Genomic DNA, 27,113 nt, shown 5'->3' on the forward strand with positions numbered 1-27,113 from the left:
AAATAACAACAGAAAATGCTGGAAAAACTCAGCAGGTCAGGCAACATCCGTGGAGCGAAATTTGAGTTGACGTTTCGGGTCGAACCCTTCTTCAAAACTGGAAAGAAAATAAAATAGATCGAAGGCAGGGCTGCGATCGGACAAAAGAAGTAAAAGAAACAAAAGGAGTAAAAGAGACAATAAAAGGTATACGAAGCTAGACGAGATGGTAATAGGCTGAGATTAGGTGTGAAGTGTACTGGCAGGGCAAGAGATAGCTGCCAGGTGTGAGAGAGAAACAAAAGGAAAGGGGGGGGGGAGAAAGGAGTGGAAAAATTACAAGTGAAAATGTAATAGAGGCCGAGGTTATGATCTGAAATTGTTGAACTCAATATTGAGTCCGGAAGGCTGCAAAGTGCCTAATCGGAAGATGAGGTGCTGTTCCTCGAGTTTACGTTGAGCTTCCGTGGAACAATACAAGAGGCCAAGGATGGTGAGGTCCGAGTGGGAATGGAGTGGTGAATTAAAATGACAGGCGACCGGAAGCTCGGGGTCACCCTTATGGACTGAACGGAGGTGTTCCGCAAAGCGGTCACCCAATCTGCCATTCTGAGCGTGTTTTCGATTCCTTGTGGGAGAGGGCAGAGCAGAGGAGGGCCATTAGTTTATTATCCTGATTAAAGAGTCCGGCAGCTGGGGCTAGAAATTCGGTGCATTTGCGCCTCTCGTTAGCCCCCCCGGGGGTGCTAATGGGACGCAAATGACTTTCCGCTTGGGCGCGTCACCGCAAACAACTCCCGCTAAATTCAGTGGGTGTTTAGCGGCGGCGGTAACCGGAAGCACCTCGCTCCGCTGCGCAGGCCATGATGATGTCATCACCATGCGCAATGCCCCATTTTCACCCTGCCTGCAAAATTGGCCCGCGCCCCCTGAATCTGCGCCTGGCGATGACGGTGGCCGATTCAGGGGGCGGGAACGGAGCGGCGGGAGGTTCGCGGGGTGATAACTAAAGGGGAGGTGGCAGGTGGGGAAAGAAAATAATCGGCCGACTTACTTGTCGCAGCCCATTGCGTCTTTCAACGCAAGGTCCGTGCCGCAATCTGGCAGCCTGGCACTCCTCTTGGGTACTGGGCTGCTGGCATGGTACCCCGCTCCCCAGTGGTCCAGGTAGAGCCCCGCAGAGTCGTGGGCTTGGGCCCTCCCCTTTAATGAGGGGATGAGCCCCTCCATGCGGCAGCGTTACGTGGCCCAGTGCGTAGCACTGCAGAACGCACCCCCCTGATATTCGGGGTTAGCGCTCTAAGAAGGAAGTGCAACGCTTGAATTAGCGCTCCATCACCCTCTTGGGGTGCTAAAACTGAAGTTCACGATCGCCGGCACTATTTTTTGTCGGGCGCTAAATTTAGCGCCCAGGCAGTGTTAACACCCCAAAATGGTCGCTAACGAATTCCACCCCCCCCCTGGTTTTTTGGTCTGTCCAGGGACCAAGTTTTTTGAAGTTGCCAGCTCATTTCCACCTTTCAAAATGAGGATAAGGTTTTTAAACAGGATGAATCTACTGTTGATTTTTAGGGGTGAAATTGGGTGCCTTTGCGCCTCCTGTTAGCACGCCCAGGGGGGCACTAATGGGGCGCAAATGGCTTTGCGACCGGGCGCGGCGCTGACATCGAATATGGTGGGAGTTTTGCGGCAGCGTTGTGCCCCGATCTCCTTCACCTGGAGATTATGACATCATCACCGTGCGCATCGTCCCAGTAATGCCCCGGACCCGAAATTGACTTCCGCCCCCCTGCAGCAGCGCCGGACGAAAACACACGACAGCTGCAGGAGGCGTGCATCGGGCGGCCGGCCACTTTGGGGGCAATGATTAAAGGCGAGGTGGCCGAGGTAAGTGGGAAAAAAACTTACCTTTCCTATTCTAGTTTTTTTCACGGGTTCCTGCCCGGAATCGATCAGTGCCGGGCTGATTGCGTGGTCCAGGTAGGTACTTTTTCTATTGCAGAGCCTGCAGCATTGGCCCTTCCCTTTAAGAGAGGGAAGGAACCTTAGAACAAGGCAGCGCTGCACGACCCAGTGTGCAGCGCTGCTGAAGTCTCCGCTCCACTTTCCAACGTTAGCGCCCTAAGCAGGAAGTGGCGTGCTTGATTTGGCACTCCACTTCCCTCTTGGGGCACTAAAACTCAATTTTGCGGTCGCCAGCACTAATTAGTGTCGGGTACTAAAGTTAGCGCCCAGGCGATGTTAGTGTCCCAAAATGTTCAATACCGAATTTTTCCCGCTTAGTTTTCTTACTGGTAAACCTCCCCTGCCATTGCTCACCAGTAGTTCAGGTGCAGGAGGACAGTTTCTGATTCATACCCCGATCCAACTGTCGTGCAGCAAATTTACTGGGGAAATATAGGACATGACTCACACAAAGTAAAAACATTACACATCTTACTAAAATGAAAGCTCAATACTGCGGATGCTGGAAATCTGAAATAAAAACAGAAAATGCTGGCAAACACTCAGCAGGTCAGGCAGCATCTGCGGAGAGAGAAACAGAGTTAGCGTTTCAGTTCTGATGAAAGGTCATCGACCTGAAACATCGGCCCCAATAATTACGGGGAGGTGGGGGCATTTTTGCGTTCAGGATACTCGAAAGAACGGGTTTCCCTCAGGTCCTGCCGAAATTAACGGCAGGATATGATTCACATTTTTTGTCTCCGTTTCCCGGCCACAGCCAGCCAGATTGACCACCCTGTCCCACATTGAAGTGGGGTTGACGGGACATAGCTATCCTTTTGCTCCATTCCCCTTTATTTCTGCCCCCAACCCACCCCAAATAATTGTCGCCATTCTATCAGGGGCGGAAGAGCTGCTACAAGGTATTTCTGAGGAGGATACCTTACTGAGGAGAGCATTTTGGGAGCTATTTCTAGAGGTTCGTATTCCTTTGCCTGCGTAGCAATTTTTTAAAGTACTCCGGGGGTTCAGTCAGGACCTTTAGTGTTACTCAGCTCTGTTCAATGCACTGCTTTGCACTCTAGACATGGAGTTTTCAATGGGATTCACTTTCTTTTGATGTTATGACGATAAGGAGATGAAACTGTGTGAGTAGCACCATTGCCTTGACTTACCTTGGTCCCCCTTGTGAGGTCATTGAACCTCTTCCTGCACTGTGTAGCAGTTCTTGAGGTGGTGGAGGTGGCAATGACTGCCCCTCCCACCTCCCTCGAGACCATCCTGCACCATTCTCTTGTGGATGACCTGCTCTCAGTGCCCACCAGATGGTTCCTCCTGGACCTCACTTCTACCAGCAGCATCTCCACTGATTCATCAGAAAATCTGGTGGCCCTTCCAGCTCCTGAAGTCCCCGAGGCTGCTGCTCCTTCTGCCCTCTTGCTGTGATATTGCCCTTTAACTGGCTACAGCCTTTTAGAGGTCGCACCAGGACTGTGTGTCCCTCTTTCCCAGAGGTGGTAAGCCAATGAAGGACAGTTTTCTGAACTACACATGCCTCTGCATGGCTAATGAGAGTTGTGGGAGGAGATTGCAGCAGAGGAGTGGTGGTTTCACGTTGGCGGGAGTTAGGACCCAACCCAGCGCAAACCCACCAATGGCAGGAGAACCCAGGCCATACTATTTTCTCCCTTACTTCCCACAATGGATTTATCATTCTTGCTGAGGCTGGCATTGGTATAGAGCTGCACCCAGAGAGCTTTCCTAACATCAATTTCCAGTGACCAGCACTCTGAATAGCGGGTCATTTGTTATGGTTGACGGATTGACCCTGTCTGAATGTGCAAGCTCAGCTCAAAGCAACTCATAAATATCCCCCCCGCTTAAATATTGGCTAACTTTACAGGTATGTTTAGTACTTTTTCAGAATGATGTGCTTTTTAATGTGTTATGATATGAATTTAATTTTCAGTTGTATGTACTGGCAAGTGCGAGGAAATGCATTCATTGGAAATGCGTTGTTTGAGTAATTTGTGTGCTGTTGTAGCCATTGCTGAGTGACAGTTTTAGCTGGTTGTTGGCCTTTCACTAATAGTTTTCCTAGTTAGTGATGTTTGAGCATCATTCAATTAACAATTATTTGTTTTATTTAGTTAGTTGTTTGAATTGAACAGGGATTTCCCCCATGGACACTTTCCATGTATGACATTTTCTTGTAAGAACATAAGAACATAAGAAATAGGAGCAGGAATAGGCCACTCGGCCCCTCGAGCCTGCTCCGTCATTCAATAAGATCATGGCTGATCTTGGGCTCAAAGCCACTTCCCTGCCTGCTCCCCATTGCCGTTCAGTCCCCTATCTTCCAAAAATGTGTCTATCTCCACCTTAAATGTATTTAATGACCCAGCCTCCGCAGCTCTCTGGGGCAGAGAATTCCACAGATTTACGACCCTCTGAGAGAAGAAATTCCTCCTCGTCTCAGTTCTAAAAGGGCGACCCTTTATTCTGAAACTGTGCCCCAGCATTCTAGATTTCCCCACGAGGGGAAACATCCTCTCTGCATCAACTTTGTCGAGCCCCCTCAGTATCTTATATGTTTCAATCAGATTACTTCTCATTCTTCTAAATTCCAATGAGTATGCTAGATATTTTGTAACGGTGATGCAGTGCGACACTTTAAGTATAATAAATATGCGACTCCATTTTAGTTTTTTCAAATATGAAGGTAGTGAATTGGCTTCCTGTGAACAATATAAAATCTTGGGAAAATATTTATATTTTCTTAGAAGTAGAAATTATACTGGCTGTATCATAGTAGCACATGCATCATATACCCTGTACTTCAATTGAGATTGAAATGTCATTTGTACAGGAACAATATATTGCTTGTGCGGGAGTTATACACTAATGTGCTACTGTACCTATGGGTTTCCAGCAGTCTCACATTGGGTATGATTCTGATAATGGGGCCCTCATCCCCTGCTCTAGTGGTTATCTGTAGTGACCTCATTCCCCTGCTCTATCAGAATCAGAGCTAATAAATGTGGGTCAGATTCCTTTTCGTTACAACATGTTAGGGGTTCCACTAGGGGTAACAAGTATCTGAACCTGAATCTTGTAGATAACCAACGTAACATTCATGGTATTCAATGGCATTGTCCGGTCTGTGCCTTCTGCAGTCTCAGGTCAGGCTCTCCCTCCCCTCATCCCCAGAAAGAATTAAATGGGTGGAGAACGAGCGAGGTCCAGGAAAATCGGCCCTTTTACTTTCAAAGTCTAGACAACGTGATGAAGTTATTTTTAAAAAAATTAATAGAATGTTAGGGCAGATAGTCAAACCAGCAGAGTAGATGTCTTCAGAGATTATGCTGGGGCTTTAACATGCAATGGTTGACTACACTTGGAGCGCAGTGTTTCATTCTGGTTACACGCTACCAACAGAGCTTTGAGGCATTTCAACAAATGGATTAAGGTGCTGTGCACAAAGGAAACATTGAAAACAGATATTAGGAAGAACTTCTTTCATCAAAGGTTGATAAGTGATTGGAATAATCCAATAGGCGAGGTAGTATAGATAGGACATTGAAGACATTCACAATCCAATCCAATTGGGTGAATTAGAAGAATTGGCTTCAATGAGTCAGATAGCCTTTTCTTATCTTAATCAGTTGCAATGTTGCAATATATAAGGCATAACACTTAGGATGAAATGTGTTCCAAAGCACTAAATGTGGAGGGATTGAGATAGCATCATAAAGTGCAAGAGTCAACCTCAAACCATTGATTAATTTAATTTCAACCCCAAGATGGTTTTGCCCTTGAAGTCCACTCTAGCCTGTTTTATTCCTTACAAAACGTGTAGGTGTTCATGCGGGTGATTTTATTCAGGTTTTGGCAAGCTGTGTTTTTGGCACCATTGAGAATCAAGACATGATAACAATTGATGATGCTTTTACAATCAAATTACATTTTGGATCATCAGTCTCAATTTCAATGTCTCCCAATGTTGATAGCTCTGTATGTATTTGACAAATGAATGTGGCAGACAAATTACGCACATCAACATCAGAGAAAGGAGCAGTATACAATCAAAAAATAGGCAGAATACAGAGAGTTCAGGGGGAAATTGAGAAAGGATATACGAAGGCCAAAGAGAGAATATGAGAAAATATTAGCAGGTAACATAAAAGGGAACCCAAAAATCTTTCATAGATATATAAAAAGTAAAAGAAGAGTTAAAAGAATGGTGGGGCCAATTCGGGACAACAAAAGTAAATTTTCTTGTGGAGGCAGAGGGCATGACTGAGGTAGTGAATGAGTGCTTTGCATCTGTCTTCACAAAAGAAGATGTTGCAGTCAAGGAGGGGGGAGTAGAGTTATTGGATAGGTTAAAAATAATTAGAACGGAGGTGCTGAATAGGTCGGCATCACTCAAAGTTAACAAGTCACCCGGTCCAGGTGGGATGCACCCTAGGTTGCTGAGGGAAGATAAGATGGAGACATCAGAAGCACAGGCCACAATCTTTCAATCTTTCTTGGCTGTGGGAGTGGTGCCAGAGGACTGGAGGATTGCAAATGTTACACCCCTGTTCAAAAAAGGGGAGAAGGATAAACCCGGGAAGTACAGGCCAATCAGTCTAATGTCAGTGGTGGGAAAACTACTAGAGACCAAACGAATGTCAAGAACAAAATACATTTCACTTGGAGAAGCATGGTTTCATAAGGGACAGCCAGCATGGATTTGTTAAAGGCAAATTGTGTCTGACTAACCTGATTGAGTTATTTGATGAAGTAACAGAGGGGGTTGATGAAGGTAGTGCAGTAGATATATATATGGACTTTCAAAAGGCATTTGATAAAGCATCAAATAACAGATTTATTCAGAAAATAGAAGCACCTGGTATTAAAGGGACAGTACACAAAGCTGGGTGGGCGTGTGTGCTGTGAGGATGATGCCGAGAAACTCCAGTATGATTTGGACAGGTTGGATGATTGGGCAGATGCTGTATAATGTGGATAAATGCGAGGTTATCCACTTTGGTGGCAGAAACAGGAAGGCAGATTATTATCTGAACGGCAATAGATTGGGAGAAGGGGGAAGTGCAACGAGACCTGGGTGCCCTTGTGCACCAGTCGCTGAAGGTAAGCATGCAGGTGCAGCAGGTGGTTAAGAAGGCAAATGGTATGTTGGCCTTCGTAGCGAGAGGGTTCGAGTACAGGAACAAGGATGTCTTGCTGCAGTTGTACAGGGCCTTGGTGAGACCACACCTTGAGTAGTGTGTGCAGTTTTGGTCACCTTATCTGAGGAAGGATGTTCTTGCCATGGAGGGAGTGCAGCGAAGATTCACCAGACTGATACCTGGGATGGCAGGAATGACGTATGAGGCGAGATTGGGTCGATTGGGCTTATACTCACTGGAGTTTAGAAGAATGAGAGGGAATCTCATTGAAACTTATAAAATTATAACAGGACTAGACAGACCAGATGCAGGAAGGATGTTCCCGGTGGCCGGGGAGTCCAGAACCACGGGTCACAGTCTAAGGATAGGGGTAAGACATTTAGGACAGAGATGAGGAATTTCTTCACCCAGAGAGTGGTGAACCTGTGGAATTCTCTACCACAGAAGGCAGTAGCGGCCAATTCATTAAATATATTCAAGAAGGAGTTAGATATATTTCTTAAGGCTAAAGGGATATGGGGAGAAGGCAGGGACAGGGTACTGAATTTGGATGATCAGCCATGATCTCATTGAATGGCGGAGCAGGCTTGAGGGGCCAAATGGCCTACTCTTGCTCCTATCTTCTATGTTTCTATGGTAACTTGGGCATGTAATTAGTTAAGGGATAGGAGGCAGAGAGTAGTGGTGAACGGATGTTTTTTCTGACTGGAAAGAGGTATACAGTGGTGTCCCCTAGGGGTCATTCTGAAGACCATTGCTTTTCTTGTTATATATAAATGACCTGGACTTGGGTATAGGGAGTACAATTTCAAAGTTTGCAGATGATACAAAACTTGACAACGTAGTAAATAGTGAGGAGGATAGTAACGGATTTCAGGACATAGACAGACTGGTGAAATGGGCAGACACATGGCGGATGCAATTTAATGCAGATTAGTATGAATTGATGCACTTTAGGAGAAACAACATGGAGAGGCAATCTAATCTAAATGGTGCTATTTTGAGGGGGTGCAAGAACAGATGGACCTAATGGTGCATATTCACAAATCTTCGAAGGTGGCAGGGCAAATTGATAACACGGTTAAGAAAGCGTGTGGGATAGGTGGCTTTGTAAATAGGAGCATTGAATACAAAAACAAGGAAGTGATGCTAAACCTTTACAAATCACTGGTTAGGCCTCAGCTGGGGTATTGTGTACAATTCTGGGCATTACACTTTAAGAAGGATATTAAGGCCTTGGAGAGGGTACAGAGGAGGTTTACCAGGTTGATACCAGGGATGATGGACTTCAGTTATGTGGAGAGATTGCAGAAGCTCAGATTATTTTCCTTAGAGCAGAGAAGGCTGTGGGAAAACCTAATAGAGGTATTCTAAATTATATGGGGTTTTGATAGAGCAAATAAGGAGAAACTGTTTCCTCTGGCAAGTAACCATAGGTCATAGATTTAAAATAATTGGCAAAAGAATAAGAGGAGAAATTAGGAGAAATTTCTTCACACAGAAGGTTATTGGCCTGTAATTTGCAACCCCTACGGATGCGTACGAGGTGTGTACGCGCCTATAGGGGCCACACAAGTTCCGGGTTTAGGTATACGAAGTGCGTGGGCGAAAACCCAGAACTTGCGATCTGTCAAGAACGCATCCCCAGAAAAAGGGCCTCCATAAGTATGACTGGAGATCCCCTTCTTTCATTTGTTGGGCTATTCACCCGTGAAATTCTTATGCCTGGTAAAAGCAGGCATAAGGCCTGCTTTTACCAGCGTAAGACTTTAAAAAATCATATAAATAACATTTTATCAATAATTTATACATTAAAAAACCTGTGAAATAAGGTAAGTTTATTTTTGATCCTTTAAAACATGTAAATTTATTTTTCCAAAAAATAAATTATTTTAAATATTTAATTAAATGGCATTTTAATTCATTTTAAATATGTATTTTCCTTAATTTATTTGATGTGTAGATGTATTTTTTGGGGTATTCTCATTCATGCTTATGAGGCTTCAGTACATACGGAATCTCCATAAGTATGACTGGAGATCCCCTTCTTTCATTTGTTGGGCCGACCCACGTGATCCCTGGGGCGCTTGCAAACAGCCTGCACCACGGGCTACGGGGGCCTCTGCCCGCGGGTACCCGGGGAGGCCCAGGACCGCGAGTCTCCGTACCTCCTGGACCACCAGGTACCCGAGCATTTTATTTGCGGATCGGAGGCATTTCCTCGCGGGAAGCCTCCGACTGCAAATTCAGGGCCATTAAGATTTGTAAAGCATTACTTGAAAGGGTGGTGGAATCAGATTCCGTAGGAACTTCCGTGAAACTTGAGATGTATTTGTAAAGGACTAATGTGCAGGGTTATGGGGGAAAAAGGTGTGGGGCTGGATTTTAATTCAGGGCGGGTTGGGGTCGTGTAATCCGCATTTCATGTTATCCACACAAATCTAAATCGATGTGGGAGATTGATGCGATTTTAACTTAATTGTCCAATTGAGTTCCAGCATGTGGGAACCCATGGCAAATTAGTTTTTCCAGTCTGAAAGGCGCATCCGATGACGTCATCATTGCTGCTGCATTTAAGGTCTGCAACAAGCCTTGCTTCTTCTGCAGGCTGTCAACCTTTTGGCCTTTAATGCTACAGGGACCTGGAGGCAGCATGGCCAGTGAAAGACCTAGGTCTGCCCCAAGATTTGATGACGTTGCCCTGCAGGCTCTGGTTGAGGGAGCAAGAGCTCATAAAGAGGTGCTCTTCCCTTCAGGGAGGAAGAAGCCTCCCCAGCAGACCAAGGCTGTGTGGCTGCAAGTGGCAGAGGAGGTCAACCCCTTATCGGCTACCCACAGAACCTGGATACAGTGCAGGAAGAGATTTCATGACCTTCTGCGCACTGAAAAAGTGAGTATGAATTTCCCATCACCCTCAATCTGATCCCCATTGACTTTCCTCACCAGCACTCAGCTTTAGCAATCTCTTCCTCCACATCCCACTTGACACTGACATCCATGCACCCTTACCCAGTCCCTTTCTTTCTATGGTCACATTCACCTAACTATTCGACTATGCAGCCCTCACACTCCCTATCACTGTGATGCTATGAAAACAACTGACAACACACAGGGAGGGCCCTTGGTCTTGCCACCTCACTCCATCTTTGTATCCTTCTAAGTATCTATACTATGGAATCTCTACACTCACTCTTTCATTCTCACTCAACCTCCACTTGTCTCCCTCATTACAGGAAAAGAAAGCTCACAATAAGCGAGAAAGAGCGAGGACAGGAGGAGGGCCACCCTCAGTAGCCCACCTCACCCCCTGGGAGGAGGCCGTCCTGGAGATAGTCGGAGTGGAGGAAGATGCGCAAGTGGGGGACGGACAGACGGGCGCATCACAGCAAGCTGGTGACAGAATAGTTTTCGATCTCTCTCATTGACATTGCATGAGTCGCTGATAATGATTCTGAAGCTCTAACAGATGGACTTATAATCATCTGCAATATGCAATGTGCATGTAACCTTGGAATCACATCTCTGACTCTTTCCTTTACTCCCCCACAGGACCATCGGCAGCACCCATCCCCACTAGCCAAGAGGAAGAGCCTGAACATCAAGACTCCTCAGAGGGAGCTGCAACCTCTGAGGGCGCAGCGTCAGCAGAATTAAGCGCACCCAGCACCAGTGCAGACACTCACACCTCAGTGGGGCCTTCAGGACATAGAGTAGTGTTGTCACCTGGTGTATCACAGCTCACAAGTGAACATCAGCAGATTGTGGAGACAGGGACAGCAGTGGAGAGCCCTACTTGGAGTGCGCAGGACTCTGCCAGTTCAGCTCAGCAGCATGTCGACCCTCTGCCCCTGGGTCCATCCATAAGATCAGCGGTGCTGGAACTCCAGGAACAGATGCAGGAGTCTCTGGCAGGTTTTGTCTCCAGGGTCACTGTGAGTGTGGAGCGAATGGAGGAGTCCATAGCGAACATGAGCAGAGCCTTTGTGGAGTCACTGGTGCATGAACGCATCACCATGGAAAGGTTGGCAACCTCCATGGAGGTGATAAGTTGCCAGAGTGCAGAAAACATGGTGAGTGTTCAAAATAGAATGACATCTCTGGAGGAATGATGGTCATCTATTGAACAGAGAAACCAGACCTTCATGGAAGTCCTTCTGAGTAGGACTGCCAGTGCAGATAGGGTCCCCATGGCCCCCCTGATGTACAGCAAGGTGCTCTCAAGCCACTTGCAAGCGCTGAGGGGGACCTGACCCATGAGAGGGAAGTTGGTGGCAGACATCAAGGAAGTGGGGACTCCTCTCCAAGCGCTTACACTTCCATGCCACTGCAGAGCCCTCGGTCAGAGCCCCACCAGACTCCACACCCAACTGAGATAGACGTCTCAGCCCCTGCACAGCCACAGGAGCAGCAGACTGCTGATGAGCCCTCACAGGTTCGCAACCCCAGAGGACGCCCACCAAAGGTGTTGAGACAGGAGCAGCAGAAAAGTGAGCAAGGGGCCTCCACATCTGCTGAAGCCACAGGGGAAACACCACGTAGGAGCACGCGTAAGAGAAAGATACTGCACAAATAGTCAGAAGGATAGTCACTTGGGTGAAATTTGATGTTTTATGTGGAAAAGCCATCAGATGAATAATGTAAATAAAAAATCTGATGGCTACTGCTGTAGTTGTGGCGTGTGTAATTTCGCCAATGGGACTTTCACATTGAGGGCTTAGGATTACTTGCAATTGTCAGTATGGTGGTCAAATTGCTAGGAGTCAGCTGGTTCTTGGCCATTGTCGATGCTCAGGTAAGAAGATGCAAGGCAAAAGTGCTTGAGTGGCTAGGCTAAGTAAATCTGGCCAATATGAGTGCGTTCCTTGCATCCCGGGCAGCAATGTTCTCGCGTACTGCTGCTGCTGGTTGATGGGCCTCTGCAAGATGTTTGTTTTCGCTTTCCTCCTCCTCCACCTCCTCATCTGAGGAGGATATGTGATGAGTCACTTGGTCCTCAGGAATCTGCAAGCCACGATGCTGTGCACAGCAAACCACAACGATTCTGGAGACCCTGGCTGCTGAGCACTGCAGGGCTCCACCTGATCTATCCAGGCATCTGAAGCGCATCTTCAGCAAACCGATGGTTTGCTCGATAGTGGATCTGGTCAAAATGTGGCTGGAGTTGTAGCGCTCCTCAGCTTCGTTGGATGGCCTCCTCAACGGCGTCATTAACCATGTCCTCAGGGAATAGCCCTTGTCTCCAAGTAGCCATCCGTTAAGTTGGTCTGGCGGACTGAATAGCGGAGGCACACTAGACTGCTGCAGGATGAACGCGTCATGGCAACTGCCAGGGTACTTGGAGCAAACATGCAAAATTTCCGTCTTGTGGTTACACACCAGCTGAACGTTGAGGGAGTGGAAGCCCTTGCGGTTGACAAAAATACCTGGATTGCGATGGGGTGCCTTAAGGGCCACCTGTGTGCAGTCAACGGCGCCCTGCACCCTTGGAAAGCCTGCCAGATTAGCTAATCCAACCGCATGCGCTGTGACACTTGCCTGATCCTTGGTGAAATGGATGTGATTGTGCGCGATGGCAAAGAGAGCATCGGTTACCTGCGTAATGCATTTGTATGCGGCCGCCTGGGAGATGCCGCTGATGTCTGCTGCTGATCCCTGGAAGGAGCCTGAGGCAAAAAAGTTGAGTGCAGTGGTGACTTTGACGGCCACTGGTAAGGGTTGTCCACCTGGTCCTCTGGGCTGCAGGTATTGTTGCAGCATTGCGCAGATGTCACCCATTACCTCTCGCGAAAGTCGGAGCCGCCTTTGGCACTGCTGCTCAGACATGTTGAGGTAGCTGACCCTGTGTCTGTAGACCCTGTTTGGGGGGTATCTCCTGCGCCGACGGGCTTCCATGCACTGGCCCCTTCTGGCCTGTGCAGCTTCAGGTGGTTGAGCAGCAGCTTGGTGCTCGTGCTGGTGCTGCTGCTGTTGGTGCTGCTGTTCATGGTTCTGTTGATGCCACAGCTGGTCTTTGTCCTCATCTAATGCCCAGAAGGAAAGGAAATAAATGACTCCCATGCTTCTGGTATATGCCTCAGTTGAGCAAGCGCTCAGTGAAGGTGGCGAGAGGGGTTTCCCAGGAGGTCACACTGGAGATGGTTGTCAGGCTCCAAACTTCCACAGCTGTGGTTATGCCTTTTAAAAGTTCTCCCAGACCTGAGACAACAAAGTCCTGCCACCTGCAAATGATGGATGATCAAATCTCCTATTTAATGTTTGAGCTGCAGCTGATAGTCAGCAATCCAATTGTGCTCCCGCCAGGTTTCACCGTCATGTTTCAGAACAGGCGTGTTTCACGTGGGAAAAGGGTTAAAATCACAAAGGCCTTTCAAATTGGCATTATAGAGGCAATTTAGTGTTTGTTAAGGGCCTTAACAGCCTATCCCGCCTCTTGGAGGCGGGACGGAGATGGGACCATTAGACACAAATGAATGAAAATTGCTTGGAGGCGGGATGGAGGCGGGCTTGGGCCCGCCCACCAGTTTTTGCAAATTTAACCCCCCGCACGCCTCCAATCCCACCTCCACGGCCCAATGAAAATCCTGCCCGTGGTGTGGGACTAATTGGAGATCTCTTTCAAAGAGCCAGCACAGGCACGATGGGCTGAATGGCCTCCTTCTGTGCTGTAAGATTCTTCTATTCTATAGTTATGCTATCAGGCATATTATGTAGTTTGCAGCAAGTATATATAGATTTGATACCCAAATAACTCAGATGTAAGCAATATTTTCAGTAGCCTTGATTTCAATAACAGTGTAATGATATTATATTACTGTTTGATTGTGTGTGATTTGCCAGGATTGAAGCAAGAAGGTAAAAAAACTGGGTGCGTTAAAACAACAATGCAGAATCACATAATCCTTTCCTGAACCCTGCGTCTTCACAGGGCTATAAGTGAACTGACAGCTTCAGCTCAATTTATGCTCGATATGGAAACCCGCAGGAAACAGAAAAACGTTTTAGATTGAACAAAGGAGATGACGAACAAAACCTTCGTTCAACAGCAAATTTGCTGTTAGGAACATAGGAATAGGTGTAGGTGTTTGGTATTTTCTTTACCTGATCTGAACCTTGAAAGGCCACCGTCTAATATTATCATATGATGGCTTAAATCTTTCACCTCAGATTTCTTTGTTGGCTATATTAATGGATGTGTCAGCCCATTTAAAATAATTAAAATAACACCTCCATTCCCAGAGGAGACAGAGGAATCTGGCATTAAGACTTGGAGTGATAGTGTCGCACAGCGTAAATTCCAGGCGTTTGTTGCATAGCTGGCAGATTAATCCTGTAAAATGCCACAGGTCTTTACATAAGAACATAAGACGTAGGAGCAGGCATAGACCATTCGTCCCCTCGCGCCTGCTCCGCCATTCAATTAGATCATGGCTGATCTGATCTTGGCCTCAACTCCACTTCCCTGCCCGCTCCCCATAACCCTTCACTCCCTTACCTTTCAAAAACTTGTCTATCTCCCCCTTAAATATATTCAATGACTCCGCCTCCACAGCTCTCTGGGGAAGAGATTTCCAAAGATTCATGATCCTCTGAGAAAAGAAATTCCTCCTCATTTCCGACTTAAAGGGTGCCCCCTTATTCTGAAATTATGCCCCCTAGTTCTAGATTCCCCCACGAGGGGAAACATCCTCTCTGCATCTGCCCTGTCAAGCCCCTTCAGAATCTTATAAGTTTCAATAAGAGTAATCTTTCATTGGATGGAGGAATGAGAATTTACAAGCCAGTGCAGATGCTGCCATCAGGCCAATACTAACAACAACGGTTGTGGGTATTGCTGTGAAACCACTGTGATTCTAGCCTTGGGCTTTTAACACCCACACTGTTCTTAAAGGACTGCAGCCTTTACAATACCAGCATGACATCTCTACCAGTGAATGCTCAGCACAGATTGTATCACATCAGCCCACGCTGACCAATTTTATTGTCAACAGGTCTTTAATAGGAATAATGCAATATTATGGCTCAGGCAATCGACGGGCATGTCTAAATTAAACAAACTCACTTCTGTATTAATGGGAAATGTAATCTATATTTAACTAATTATGAACAAAATCATGAACAGAGTTAGTCAAATGTGCAGTTTCTGCAACATATGTAATTGCTCCTTGCCAGAGGGACCCGATTAAAAAAATAACACACCAGACAGTTATCAGTTAATTGATAGCCAAGCTGTTGTGCAGTAAGGGGGTTAATTTTATTCTGCATTGGCAGGCTAAAGCGTTTTCTGTTTCCTGTTGATTTCCCATTACAGTATAAATTGGCCAAAAGCTGTCAATTCACTTATACAATGTTGCTTTAGTGTCAGGTCCTATGTGCGTATGCTGTAAACTAAATGCCTAATACGACTTCACATCTGGGACCTTGGTTCAAGCCCAGCTTACACTGATATAAAAGTATCCCCTCTCTCTGCTGATCTGACTTTAACAACAACACATGCTGGCATTCGCACAACATAACCTCCCAAGGCATTCTACGGAGGAAAGGTGGTCATAAGAACGGAGAAAAGCTCTGGGCCAGAAAAAAAACTCTGGCTGGTTCCAAATATTAATGACCCCCCATTGCCCACTTTCTCAAATAGCTATCCAATTCACCCTTACATTTTGTTTTCATACTCTCTGCCATGCTAGCCATGGCTCAGTGAATAGCACTCTTGTCCTCTCAGTTCTCCCTGGTGTACTACCCCAACATTTATCGCTCAACCAACATCAGTAAAACAGAACATCTGGTCATTATCACAATGATGTTTGTGCACAAATTGGCTGCTGCATTTCCCACATCACAACAGTGACTGCGCTTCAAAAAGTACTTCATTGGCAGTAAAGTGCTTTGGGACGTCCTGAGATTGTGAAAGGCGCTATATAAATGCAAGTCTTTGGTTTTTTTCTATTACCTCACTAGACTGTCAATTCCAGTTATTCACCACCCTCTGTACAAAATAGTTAAATCTAAACCATCTGTGCACAATCCTTCTTTTGACCTTGACCCTGTTAGGGGAAATTTTATGACTAGCTATTCCTCAAAAATCAATAAGGTTCTTGAAACGTTGATGTCAAGCGTTCATAGAATTATTAAACATACAGTTCATGCAATAGTACTTAGGCGTACACTTATAATATAGTACAGGTAGACTATCCTTTATCCGAACTTCCGAAAACCTCTAAAAACCAAAAGTTTTTTCGTCCAGCGTAAGTCGTGCGCACGACATGACCAGAGTGGCGCACGACTTACGCTGAGCAGGGCAGAGGGTCACAGAGTTCCCTCCTGGGTAGGAGATTGCAGGCCGAGCCGGGCAGTGTGAGGGAGGTACCGGGAGAGTGAACCCAACAATACAGCGGCCCGTCCGATAGCTGCAGCGGCCCACCCGATATTCTTTTCTCCTCCCGACCCGACCCGAACCGAACCACGGCCCATCCGATATTCTTTTCTCCCCCCCCCCACCCGACCCGACCCGACCCCCCCCGACCCGAACCGCGGCCCGTCCGATATTCTTTTCTCCCCCCCGACCCCCCCCGACCCCCGACCCCCCCGACCTGAACCGCGGGTCGTCCGATATTCTTTTCTCCCCCCCCACCCGACCCCCGACCTGATTTGCGGGCCAGCTTAGTAGGAGTCAGCCGATATCCGGCTTTCCAGAGAAGCAGGAAGGGGAATGAGACATGGAACAGTCCAAAGAGGTAGCCTGAACTTTTAAAATTTATATTAAATACAAATTTCCCAGTCTTATAATAATACCTTCTGAAATCCGAAAAATTCCGAAAACCGAAACTCAGCTGGTCCCAAGACTGTCGGATAAGGGATAGTGTACCTGTACTTGCGAGCGCACCTTATAGTTGGGGACTCTTAACACGTTACAGTTCTGAGCTCAGTATTCAGGTTCTTCAAACCCTTCGAATCCAAATCCTCATTATATTCTTTTAATACGTTTCTGAGCTACAAGTTCCTTATCAAAATGTCAATTCATGGCAAGCTACACAGAGCTTATCACATCTTGCTCACATGTATAGCTTTACATCTTTAAGCTGCAGGGTAGTGACTAAAATACTTCTATTGATTGAGATGAGTGAAGATGCAAACATCTTGTACTCCACTTTCTGAGGCTTTTTATCTCTCTACTTGATCCTCAACATGTCTCCACATTACATGGTTACACCAAAAGTTAAAATATAACGCCACCTCAGGAGAATCTATTTAAATACCTATACCATATCAATTCTTCAGTTAATAAGCTGATTTCCTTACAAATGATCATTATTTCCATTGGGCTAAGGAGATCAGTATAACTCCCTTATTTCATTATCTTATTAAATATTTCATAGAATCATAGAACCTTACAGTGCAGAAGGTGGCCATTCGGCCCATCATGAAAGAGCTATCTAATCAGTCTCTTTCCCTATAGTCCTGCAAATTTCTGACTTCTAAATCGGCAAATTATCAAACCTGCCATTTTAAGTTGCCCTCAATTTCCAAGCCACATATTGGATGAGCTCCCAGTCACAAGTATTTTCCACTATGATAATGAAGATCAACCCAGAAATGCACATCTTCTTTCAGATTCCAATTTCCAACATATGACTATTCTCTGTCTGCTTGCAGGAGAAGGCCACACAGACCAAGAGAGAGCACATACAGAAGAGGGAAGAGCCACCTTAGCTACAACATGAGACTCCTTACAAGGGGAGGGATAAACTCTCAGCATCAAGGCAATAGAGGGAATGGGGCAGGCGCTGCTCCAAGCTCATAGGTAGTATCATTTCTTTCTCATACTTCACCTCAGCTTTCACTCAACCACTCACTCAAGCACACATTGGAAAAACTGAGGCACAACACGCTAGAAAGTCTTGCCATGTAGGTGTCAGCTGTGGCTCAGTGGGCAGCACTCTCTAGATGGGAGGGGCTAGGAGTGAGCAGGTGCTGCTGGATGCTTGATTACTGCAGGGAGTTGGAGTGAGTTTGTAAAAAGTTGGTGGTGGGTTTTCTTTTTCAGGTTTAGGTCCATTTTGGTCCTTAAACAGCAGCCAGATGGCTGCTATGGGGCCCAGTATACCAGGCCCCTCAGAGGACAATGTTCCCAAGATGAATTTAAACAGGGGAGAAAATGTTGGGGGAAGGGAGAAAAAAAAGCCCAAAGATTTGGGCCGGGCCCCCAGGAGGTTTGGAAATGAAAACACGGTGGTGGTTCAGTGCGAGGATAATGAGATACGAGCTTGAGATATTATCCAGGTGGTACATGAGGACTGTGGCGAAGGAAGCTGCTTTGCCTGCCGACCAAAGCCAAATGTTGGGTTCGAGGTGACGGTCAGTGGCCGAGAGGAGGTGGAAAGACTTTTACTGAGTTTGAAGGTTGGAGATAAGTTCTTGGAGGTATCTCTGCTGGTTTAAATTGAGGACGATGTGCTACTAAAATAGTTGGAGTTGTGGGACATTAAAATTTGCTCAGCAATAAAGAGGAGATACTATCCAGGCACATGGGTAGCAGCTGAAACCCGTTATGTAAAAGTACGGTTCCCAGAGGGGGTGAAGTCATTACCGTACAGCATGAAATTCGAGACAATGGAAGGAGTGCAGTACTTCCGGGTACTGCATGATAACAAAGTGAAGGTTTGTTATTATTGTCTTGGACAAGACCATCTTGTAAGAAGCTGTCCAGACTTGTACTGTTATAACTGCGGTGAGTCTGGACACATCGTTCGGAGCTGCAAGGCAGAGAGCTGTGGGGTGTGTCACAAAGGCCCCACCTGCTGTGAATGTGGGGCAGAAGGAAGCCCCTTGAGTGACGAGGAGATGGGAGAAGGAGCAGGAGGTGTGAGTGGAGCGGCTGGAGGAACGGAGCAGGCGGAGTACACAGTTGGTGAATGGAATGAGAAAAGAGCGCAGGAAGAGGCAGAAAATTGCAGAGAAGAGAATAGGGTGGAAATGGTGGAAAACACACCAAGTACAGTGGAAAAGAACAAAGACAGCAGCGAGCAGCATGAGTCGAGGGCTGGGTCGAGCCATAATATGGCTCGGCTCTCCCTAAAGAATCTGGTGTCCGCGGGGTGAGAGGATGCGGGAGCGGGGTGCGGGGTAAGTGTAAGTACTCCAAAGAAAGATGGGGAGTTGGACATCTCGGGGAGCAGGAGGGGGCAAGTTAAGGAGAGGGTGCAAGAGGTAGGAGCCTTAAAGGGGCAGCAGGATGGGAGTGGGGAGACAAAGGTGCCAGAATATAGGTGCAGGTGCTCCATTGGCCCAGAGAGAGAGGAAACGGGGAGCAAGGGTCAGCGGTGGAGATGAGGCCGAAGGGAGTGGCACTACTGGAGAAACCGTGATAGCAGGAAGACTCTCTAAGGGGTCATTATGTATCTGATGGGGAGCAGGGACGGGAAGTTACAGAAGAACTCAAGAGTGAGGTGTCAGAGGGAGACAGAGACATGGAAGTGGGGGGTGGGGTGGCATCGTGTGGAAAAGGGGAGGTTAGTGAGGGGCAGGAGGAGGGAGAAGGGGCAGCTCCTCAGCCCAAACCTAATGTAAGGAAGAAGCTGAAACTGCAGGGAAGGTTCAAACAGGAGGTGAAAAAGAGCCGGAGGCTGCAGGAGAAAGCAACAGCTGCCCGAAAAGTTAGGAAGGAGCTTGAGAGAAGGGAAGGGCCGGAGATTAAATGATGGGGGGATTATCAGGTGCACTTCCCTTATTCAGAGCCATGATTTCTGATCCATTTTTAATGTACAATAGATTAGTATATGTTATGGGAGACAAATTAAACTTCAGGTTTTGATGTTAATATGTGATGGAGGAATAGCTGTGCAGAGCGGCGGAATGTATTTGTATGATATAATGGAATGATCACGATGTTGTAAATATTTTTACTGTTTAATAAATAATAAAAATTAAAATAAAAAAGTGGGTAGCACACTCACTCCAGGGACTTGAGCACATAAAGCTAGGGTGACACTCCAGTGCAGTGCTGAGGGAGTGCTGCAATGTCGGAGGTGTCATCTTTCGGATGAGAAGTTAAACCGAGGCCCCCGTCTGCTCTCTCAGGTGGATGTAAAAGATCCCATGGGCATTATTTGGAAGGAGAGAGTTATCCCCGGTGTCCTGGCCAATATTTATCCCTCAACCAACATAACAAAAACAGATGATCTGGGCATTATCACATTGCTGTTTGTGGGAGCTTGCTGTGCGCAAATTGGCTGCCGCGTTTCCCACATTACAACAGTGACTACACTCCAAATGTATTTCATTGGCTGTAAAGCGCTTTGAGATGTCCGGTGGTCGTGAAAGACACTATAGAAATGCAAGTCTTTCTTTTTCTTTATATGAGCTCGGTATTACAGGGTCAGTTTATGATCATCATCTTATAGCTGGCTGGCGTCAAGCAAGCACCCCACTGCATCACCCACTGCTATAGTGGCAAGCACCCCCACAGGTTTATATGCACTCCATGGGGGTCAGGTGCAGGAGAGGGCACTTGCTGAAATACAGAGCCCAAGTGAGGAGGAGCAACTGCAGGTTGCATTAGAAGAGGGGCAAGTTGCTGCCTGGACGATCAGCTCTAAAAACTCCTTCAGCTGCTTCCAGGCACTTGGACCTCACCAGGCCTGACTATCACTGCATAATCAGCTCCAACAGTGTTTATCATTTTGTGCTTTTTTTCACACAGCAGTTGGGATCAACTATTAATAAATGAAGCAAGCAAATTCAGTTAACCTATTTAAATGTAGCACAGAAACGTATAAAAATATACCAGGTGGAGAATAATTCTCGATAAACATCAGCCTCGAAATGTCTGTGCCATCTTAGCATACGGACATTAAAAGGGTTAATGCCCCATTAAAATAGCAATCAAAGTAACATTGTCCAAATGTGTTCCGTGTTTACACCATGTTATCACACACAATAATTTCTAGGCTATCATTCTTTTATGCAGTGGGCTTTCTGTGCACTGAATGCAAATTGTTGGCACATACATGCCTTTTGTCAGCCTTTTATGCAGACAATCTGCCTTTCACACCTGATGTCTGCATGTCGGTGTTAAACATCCCATGCTACATGGAGGTTACCCCGTGAGACGCTGCAGCCCAGATGCCCCATTATACTCTCCGCTCCCACTCGACGTTTGCTTGGGGAGGTCTGCGGCACACTGTACAATGTCAACAACAACAACTTGCACTTATATAGCACCTTTAACGTAGTAAGACGTCCCAAGGCGCTGCACAGGAGCGATTATCAAACAACATTTAACCCCGAGCCACATAAAGAGACATTAGGACAGGCCACCAAAGGTTTGGTCAAAGAAGTAGGTTTTAAGGAACATCTTAAAGGAGGAGAGAGAGGTAGAGAGGCCGGAGAGGTTTAGGCAGGGAATTCCAGAGCTTGGGGCAACAGAACAAACTGTGTTGATGTCTGAGACTGAGGGGAGTTAATGCATTTGCAATAATTTTGTGTGAACAGGAATTCCTGCCCACAGTGTGCAGTGCAACCGAACACGATGGTGAAAGCTGGTCGGAGCTGAGAGTGATGGTGAGGAGTTCAATAGTGTTTTGTGAACAGGGGGAGGGAGGAAGTAGAGTGCCAGTGAGAACTGAGTGCTTCCAGGCCCATGTGACAGCTGTACAAAGACTTATAAAATAACTTAACTATCAGGTTGACTAGCAGAGATGGCCGATGCATTTTCACCATAGCTTGCAATTTCTTTGCAAGAAATGAGGTAAATTCCGCTAGTTTTTGTTGCAAACTTCTGCTGTGCAAGTGACGCCATGTCATGTTACCTGCAGGCGAAGCTGCACGGCACTTTCAGTGTAACTATATTGGACTGATCCTGCCATCACTGGGAAGCCCTGCCAGTGCCAGAGTTGTTCAGGCGCTCTGCGTATATATGCAGGAATCATCTCGCTTAGTAACACAAGGTCAGCTCACGTGCATAGTTATCTGCCACTCCAGTTATGTTGGTCATGGGGAGAGGAAGTAGGGGGGGCGGGGGAGAAGGGCTGACATCTCCGGCCACAGAAGCCATTAAAAGCATGCTGGGTGCCCATGGAACACTTCTTCTTCTTAGGCAGTCCCTCGGAATCGAGGATGACTTGCTTCCACACTAAAAATGAGTTCTCAGGTGACTGATGAGTCCAATGCGGGACCTACAGTCCCTGTCACAGGTGGGGCAGACGGTGGTTGAAGAGGCAAGTGGGTGGGGTGCTTGGGTTGATGTGCGCTCCTTGCGCTGCTTGCGCTTGGCTTCCGCTTGCTCCGGTGAAGAGACTCGAGGTGTTCGGCGCCTTCCCGAATGCTTCTCCTCCACTTTGTGCGGTCCTGGGCCAGGGATTCCCAGGTGTCAGTGGGGATGTTGCACCTTTTCAAGGAGGCTTTGAGGGTGTCCTAGAAATGTTTCCTCTGCCCACCTGGGGCTCTCTTGCTGTGTCGGAGCTCCGAGTAGAGCACTTGTTTTGGGAGTCTCGTATCATGCATGCGGGCGATGTGACCCGTCCATCGGAGCTGATCGAGCGTGGTCAAAGCTTCGATTGCCCATGCAACAATGCCAGTTTTAACTACTGAACAAGGGTGAGAGGAGGGCCAGGGAAAGGAAGAGGCTGCAGCAGGGAGGGTGTGGAAGGGAGCAGCAGTGGAATGGAAATGAACGATTTTTAAGTTGGGTCTTTTCCTTCATTGCCCATTCTAAATGGGCGCTAGGCAACCGGAGTGCTTCTGAGGCAACCAGTTGCATTATGGGTTGGCCCCCTTACTTAAATATTTTTCGAGGGCCTAATGAGCCTTGCACGCAACTTACGTGCAGGCTCCCAGCTCTCTCTGTTCTGTTTGCCCGCACTTGGGGGCACTGGCTATCTCTGGCATGTTGCTGCCGTGATAATGCGGTGACTTGGCACTTGATGAGCTTCAGTGCATTGGGCATCCACTATCACATTATTGGGCCCTGTATACTCTTAAAGGATGGGTTTTATTTTTGATTAGATGTTCTATCTATTCCTCAAAGTCAATCAGTCTCTTCAAACGTTGACGTTCAAGAGTTCACAGATTTATTAAATAAATTAAATGTCCTGGCCAATATTTATCCCTCAAGCAACACCTAAAAACAGATTATCTGGTCATTATCACATTGCTGTTTGTGGGAGCTTGCTGTGTGGAAATTTGCTGCTGCGTTTCCTACATTACAACAGTGACTGCACTTCAAAATGTACTTCATTGGCTGCAAAGCGCTTTGGGATGTCCTGAGGTCAAATGCAAGTTCTTTCTTTTTAAATATATACATGGAATAGTACTGAAGCATATACTTAAAGTAATACAGGAAACTTTCGTTTAACCGGCAAAATTCAGGAGCCGTTTCCTATAAGTTTTTTTACTTCTCGTTGCTTTTTTTTTCCAGTCAGGCTCTGCAAGCGTCTGGCTGAAGCTGTTGCTTAGCTACAGAGGTGCTTTTAAGCTGCCCGGACTGCTTTGAAGCTGTTGCTAAGCAACAGGGTTTGTTGATTCACACGGAGCTGAAAAGCTCTGTGGGCTAGATTTTCAGTCGCTTGCGCCAGCAGTTAGCGCCTTAAGAGAAGTGATTTTCGGGCGCTATGCGTGTAGCGCCCAGGCGCAGCGCAGTTTGCGCCCCGCCCCAAATTAAGTTGCCCGTTAGCGCCGGCGCAAAGTTTAGCGCCCGCCCGGATGCGCGCGCAGAAAATGACGTCACATCCTCGTGCAACGCCCTTTGTGCGCCCCGATTCCAAACTTCAGTCGGACCGCCCCATTGTGCGGCTGGTGACCGGAGCATTTGGAAAAAGGAACGCAACACAACCAGCGAGGGCCCCGGGGGGCGCAAATTAAAGGGGACGTACTCTCCAGTATAAAGGCCAGCCTTTTTTCAGAAAACACTCTTGTGCAACGCATTTCTGGAGACACAACAAGGAGGATAGCTAACTGGTTTCAAGCAGCAAGAGCTCAGGTATTTTTGGACTCAGGCCAGAGCGCTGCAAGTGGCCTTTTGGAAATTAGAGTGTTTGCCAGGATTTGATGGGGGTTGCATGGGGTGCCAACGCGGAGCTGCAGCTCCATGTCCGTAGGGCTCGCAGACGCATTGTGAGAGGGGAAGCCCTGGCTAGAGGCAGAGGGGGCTACAGGCGTCGGCCACGTAGGCCTTACCCAGTCAGGCTATACCGCCAGCAGCGCTCCTACCTAAACATGAGTGCCGCGCGATGTGTTAAAAGGCTCCGATTCCGAAAGGAGGTGATTGCAGAGATCTGCCACCTGCTTCGCCGAGATCTGCGGCCAAAGCTCAGGTGCAGGACGTCTCTGTCGGTGGAAGTGAAGGTGACGGTGGCATTGAACTTCTATGCCACCGGCTCCTTCCAATACGCTGCTGGGGACATAGCAAACATCTCCCAGTACGGCGCGCATCGCTGCATCCGCCAGGTGACCGAAGCACTGTTCAGAAGGAGAAGCCAATTCATCTCCTTCCCCATGGCCCTGGAGAGCCAGCATCAGTGCGCATTGGGATTTTCCAGACTCGGGGAATTCCCCTTGGTGCAGGGCGCCATTGACTGTACGCATGTGGCTTTGCGGGCCCCTCTGGAGCATGGCGAGCAGTATCGCAACAGGAAGGGCTACCATTCTCTGAATGTGCAGCTGGTCTGTGACCACAAGCAGCGCATCACGGCAGTCAATGCCAGCTTCCCAGGCAGCAGCCACGATGCCTTTATCCTGCGGCAGAGTACTGTGCATGACATGTTCCAGGCACAGCCTCCCCCAAGAGGATGGCTACTCGGGGACAAAGGCTATCCTTTGTGCACCTGGCTCATGACCCCGCTCCGCGCGCCCAGGACCGCTGCTGAAGAGGCCTACAACGAGAGCCATCAAACCACCCGCAACATCATCGAGCTAACTATTGGGGTCCTCAAGCAGCGGTTCCGCTGCCTTGATCGCTCCGGAGGAGCTCTCCAGTATTCGCCGGACCGGGTCTCCCAATTTGTGGTGGTTTGCTGCATGCTACACAACCTGGCTATCCGCAGGACTCAGGCACTGCCACCTGACGTTGGACCAGCACCTCAGGAGGAGGAGCAGGAGGAGCATGAGGAGGAGGAGGAGGAGGAGCAGGAGTACGTTCCCAGGAGGGAGCGACCAGGGCCAAGGGCCGCACGACGCCACCTTATTACATGGTACTTCTAAGCCCCCTGTCAGGGAATGGCCAGGGGCCATGAGGGAAGATGAATGCAGCCGCTCCGCAACCCCTCAGCCGGCGAAGCCAACAAACACTAAGAAGAACAACCATGGAGACTGCATGAATAAAGATAATTTTTTATTACACAAAAATGAAAAGCCCTTCCCACATGAATCCCCAAAAACAATAAACGGGCCCCACAAAAAGCCCAACAAACGACTCACTCCCACAAACTGGGGAGGAGTCACTCCACCTTTCTTCAAACCGGGCCTCAACGTCGGCCTAACGCAAAAAATAAGCCCTCCAACAACACAACCATGGGCAAAATAAAGATGGCCACCGCCATATAAAAGGAAAGCTGCCCACACCCTCTACTGAGTGGCCCGCGAGGGCGAGACCTTGCCCAGCCTTTTGCCTCCCCTGCCCGGCCTGCTGCTCCTTCGCAAGCTCTGCCCAGTGGCTGCTGCGAGGCTGGGGGAAGGCGCCTGAGGCTCAGATGCCCTTCCGCCAGATGCCGCTGGGGGGCGGCCTACACGGCGTTTGGGCCTCGAGGGGCCGTCTGCTGAGTGGCGCACCTGAGCCTGGCCACCATCAGCTGCAGCCGCTTGCCCTTGACGCCCCAGTGGGGGAATGGCAGCGACGGATGGCGCAATGTGGGCCAGCTGGCGTCTAGGATGCGCTGGCTGGTGCTGTGGCGCGGTGGCACTCGGCCGGGCCCGCACTGCAGGATCCGCAACAATCAGCCGAGGGGCTGCTTGCTGGGATGGTCCAGCGCGGCGGCTGCCCTGGCGATGCCTGCCTGAGACAGCGCGTGTGGCAGCAGTGAGTGCCCCTGTGGTCCTGGTGTGCGCGCGCATCACAGCCGCCAGGGTCTTGATGGCATCAGTCAGCATGCGGCCACTCGCGGCAGTTGCTGCCCCGAACTCGCGCACACTGGTCGCCAGCGACTCGATGGCCTCAGGCATGCGCCCCACCACGCTCATGAGCTCCATGTGGCGCCGGTCCCAATCCTCGGCCATCTTATCCAGCTTCCGCACCTCCTCCGAGGTGAAGGTGTCCGGACTGGAGTCGCGACTCTCCCGCTGGGGAGGAGGGGGCCGAACTAGGGGACCCTTGCCGCGTTGGTGGCGGCGAGTGTGCCGATCAGCAGCACTCCCCTCTGATCCTTCCCCCCTTTGGGGGGAAGGCCGCGGGCCACGCGCACGGCTCCTGGGTGGCTGGACGTCACTGGTCCCAGAAGCTGCATTGCCCTGCGACAGTTCCTCCAGGCACTCATCCAGTGAGGAGGTGTCAAGCATTTCCTCCTCTCCTGCGGGACGTGACTGTTCTCCCGAAGGTCCGGCTTGCTCCTCCTCCTCCTCCTGGTCGGAGGTGCTGTCACTGGCAGCTTCAGGGTCCTGGTCGTCACCAGCTGAAAGCAGGAATGCACAAGAGTAGCTTCAGAGTGAGGAGACGGCGTCAGCGAGGGAGTTAGGACTGGTGGCATTCAGCGCATTGGTGGGACAGTGGCAAAGGAGGTAGCTCGGATGGGCCAGTGCGACGCGAGAGGGCCAAAAGGCGAGGTCCTTACCATTGCCGGGCAGTGGAGGGTCGGATACTCCGCACGCTGTGGGGACAATCACACGGGCTCCCATGAGCACACACACGCGCTCCTCCAGCCGAGTGAGCTTCTGCAGCTTGGCCCGGCCACCCCTGGCACGCGCCTGGCGATTAAACGCTACTTTAGCCTGCAAGAGAAAGGACGGGCTGTAAGTGCGCAGTGAAGCCCTGATGTAGTGTGCACTGCCTCCCATGGTGGAATAGCGTGGACAGAGTGAAGCCCTGATGTA

The sequence above is a fragment of the Somniosus microcephalus genome, chromosome 21 (assembly GCF_052327205.1).
Source record: "Somniosus microcephalus isolate GS21.2 chromosome 21, FLI_Smic_1.0, whole genome shotgun sequence".
Taxonomy (NCBI): Eukaryota; Metazoa; Chordata; class Chondrichthyes; order Squaliformes; family Somniosidae; genus Somniosus; species Somniosus microcephalus.